General features: G+C 34.5%; 1 long non-coding RNA gene across 3 annotated transcripts; it reads right to left on the bottom strand.

The window, feature by feature from the left end:
- Window positions 1–3,213, bottom strand: LOC148695707 (uncharacterized). Of its 3 annotated transcripts, XR_015964248.1 has the most exons (8): window positions 2,694–3,213; window positions 2,535–2,571; window positions 2,157–2,373; window positions 1,922–2,047; window positions 1,052–1,134; window positions 840–929; window positions 686–747; window positions 1–511 (listed from the first exon to the last, which is right to left on the bottom strand). It is a non-coding gene; the product is annotated as an uncharacterized LOC148695707 (long non-coding RNA). The 3 variants fall into 3 exon arrangements; XR_015964247.1 differs by lacking the exon at window positions 1,052–1,134 and having other exon boundaries at window positions 2,694–3,205; XR_015964249.1 differs by lacking the exons at window positions 1–511; window positions 686–747; window positions 840–929; window positions 1,052–1,134 and adding an exon at window positions 1,154–1,658 and having other exon boundaries at window positions 2,694–3,183.
- Between the last annotated feature and the right edge of the window lie 473 nt (window positions 3,214–3,686).

Genomic DNA, 3,686 nt, shown 5'->3' with positions numbered 1-3,686 from the left:
TAGCCATATAAGAGACAATTTATTCGATAACCAAGAAAAAAGCAGTTCCAATATCTACATATGGGCAGCTGTATTATGTTGTGCCAAAAGAAAAAATTTTAACAAACGAATTAAATCACTTGGCGAGTTTTCAATCCAAAACAAAAACATACCCAACACACAGAAATCTCTGTTTACAATCCCTTCCACTTTGCTTCTTGCACTTCCATATTCATTCTTCTTAGTCCCCTTAGTCCCCTTAGTCCACACCCTCCATATTCGTTCTTCCGCTTCCAAACTCCTATTAAATTATCCGCGTTTCCTCTAAAACCCATCAAACCGTTTTCTCACTCTTCAAAATCCAAACCACCACTTAAAATATACAAAATCACAATTAAATAAAGATTACAACACACTATATCACACTCAGAACCAAAATGTACTAAAACAAAAGATGAACTCAAAATCCTAAATTAACTGTTCGTATTTAAATTTTATTTCCAAGGTAATTTTCTTGCCGGAAAACATTGATCTACAAAACCAAATTACAATTTTCAGCAAAAAAAAAAAAAAAAAAAAAAAAGAAAAAAAAGAGACAAACCAAATACAATATAGAAATACAGCCATTAAATTAAGCTTGATTTACATTATACAAAGTCAATTCAAACAACTAAAAGAACATAAATGAAAATATTGAGAAACCAACCTCTTTAAAATACACCCGGTTCCACTCGTCTAATGTCTTTAGTTTAACAAAACCAAATTAACCTGAAATTAAAATAAACCTCATTAATTAAATCAGCCTACTAAAAACAAATTTATACTCACACATGTACAATATATATAATTGAATGAAATACCTTGACGGTCTGTGTATTTGCAACCGTGACTGGAGGCGAATATCACACAAAAAGGATTTTAATGATGGAGAGTAAGGATCCCAGTGAGAGCTGAAATCAGAAAAATTAAATTTCAATTCATGTACAAATCCGAAATCAAAAAATATATAAATTAGAGTAGATGAATTGAAACCGAAGATATTATAAATTATCTTGTAATTTGGTCAACAGACAAATATGCAGACTTTAATTTTTTCCGCTTTTTCGTACGTTCGCAACTGATCCAGAGGAGTTGGCCTCACAGCTTCCATTTCAGCTAATCAAAATGGATGCAATTTTTTATGAGCAATTAAAAAAAAAAAAGCTCAAGAAATATTGGAATAACCAAAAATTTATCAAACCTGAATTGTCATCAGATACACTAAATAAAAAACACAAATTAAACTCCTACACCTCTCCTATCCAACAGAGGTTCAATTTGTAATACAAAAGATGAAATTCTTGTTCCTAATGAACATAGTTACTGTAAACATAACATCATGTAAGAAATTTATCCATTATTTTTCCAATTTGCTTAATGTGGGGGTATAGCTGGAATTACAACAATTACTAAATAGACAAATGATTTGTCCTTATACTTGGAAGCCAAAATCCAATTATAACACATGCACCCTATAATTATAGCCAAATTTTGTGCCACTTTACACTTAACAGTATTAAACAAATGCATAGAAATGGAACATTCATTCCTATAAAGTGTATATCAACATATGGTGATTAAATTCAACATGTTATGGCAATACTCTTTGAATCTCTCTACACAGCATGTTACAACAAAATCTGGAAAAAAAATTTAAAATAAATAAATAAAATCTGAAAACAACAAAATCCAACAATAAAAAGACCAAATCCACAGGCGAAATATACACGCCCTTTTCAGACACCTTCCTACTAACGAAGCAGACGGTATAACACCAAAAAGCCAAATAAAAAAAACAAAATAACCAAGAGAGAGACCATACATAACATTAACTCTAAGAAGAAAAAATAAATTCAATTCAACTCTATAACAACACACAAAAGCCAGTAGCCAAAATTATCACCTTTAACAAAGACGTCTTCCGCATGCCGAGGGTGGTGAAAATTTGGAGACTGAGAATTAGCAGCTCCGGCGTTGATACACCGAAGCCATTGAGCAGGGATTGCACAGGAGAAGCCCCATCGCCTCCCTGTAAAATAATGTATTTACATTTATGGAACTCCATTAGTTCGCCATTGTAAATTTACATTTATACCATCAGTTAGTCCATGCATAGAGAGATGGAGAGAGATACTCACCACTTAATTGGGGGATTTGAAGGAGGAGCCGTCGCCGACGTCGTTGTTGGGGAGGTCAAAGTCGCCGTTGTTTCCCAAAGACAATCGCATGGGACCAAAGTCGGAGTCGGTGGCGCCTGATCTGGACATCATGAGCTGGTGCTGGAGCATCATGGCGGCAGCAGATGCGGCTGATGTGGAGAGGGGGTAAGTTTGGTTTGCATAAAGCTGTAAAAACCTGAACCCAAGACTATAAAATTAAACCTCAAAATGACAACCAAAAAAAATAAAAAATCTCAAAACATAACTTAATCATCACAATTCCAAAACATATAAAAATGCCAAAAGATTGTATCAAGACTGAAGCAAAGAACAAAACAAACTTACTACCTTAATTACCTAGCAACAAAACCCAAGAGAGCTGAATTTGCTGAAACTGAAAACAAAAAGGGGTTAGACAGGCAAATATAAAACCCCAGACTACAAAATGAACATCCAAAATAAGAAAGAAAGCAAAATTTCAACATGAAACCAATTTACAACAAAACAAACTTGTACCTATAATTCCAAACAACACAACCTGCTCCGTTAACAATTTGCAAGAAAAATACCACGATGCAGAGAGCCGAGCAAAAACCAAAGCTGAAAATGAAAGAAAGAAAGCATAAAATAGATAGAAAATGGAAAATGACAAACGGAGAAGTGAAAGCCAAAGAAAAAAAACAACAAATGGAAAAGAAAACGTGCAGCGATCATCAATGCATGGAGGGCATTCCATCGGCAGAAAGCGTCGAAAAGGATGGAAGTGAAAGGCAAATAAAAAATCAAAACAAATGAAAAGCAAAACTTGCAGCGATAATCAACACGTGGAGGGTTTCGTCCAGTGCACTCAAAGCTACCCATCAATTTCCTTGGTATGCTAAAAGAGAAAATATTAGAAAACAAAAATCAAACACACCAAACCATTTTTTCATATTTTTTTAATCATTTTTTTTCTCTCTAACCAATATCTATATCATTTTTTTATCCTTTTTGGTGCTACAAACATTTTTTTTAATCTTAATTTTTTGTCAACAACCCATTACTTTAATCTTAATTTTCTGCCACTTCGCATTTATTATCCTTTTTCGAGTAACGGGCCTTCGTTACTACCACCACGCAATTGCAATAGCAATGGCATCCCTGTTTTCCTGTCTTTTTCTCAAATGGAAGGGAACGATCAACATGTGGGTCTTCGCTAGTTATGCCGTGTCAAATATCTCAACAAGAGTAAGTAACCCAGGTGAAATAAATCAATATGAAATAGTATGTGAGTCGGATCCCCCTATAGTGGTCTATACAGTTGAATCAATAGCTCATCAACATGCTAACCGAAGTCACCTCATGTGACCTGTACGACTGCACCCATATCTCATCAATCAATACTAGCACGTAAGTCGGAGTCACCTATAATGACCTTTACGACTTATCCATATCTCATCAATCAATGCTAGCACATAAGTCGGGAGTCACCTATAGTGACCTGTACGACTTATCCATATCTCATCAATC

Source organism: Pyrus communis, chromosome 7 (assembly GCF_041283825.1).
Source record: "Pyrus communis isolate YQ-2024b chromosome 7, ASM4128382v1, whole genome shotgun sequence".
NCBI lineage: Eukaryota > Viridiplantae > Streptophyta > Magnoliopsida > Rosales > Rosaceae > Pyrus > Pyrus communis.
The sequence above is the reverse complement of the archived record's forward strand: the minus strand, read 5'-3'. Positions and strand labels throughout refer to the sequence as shown.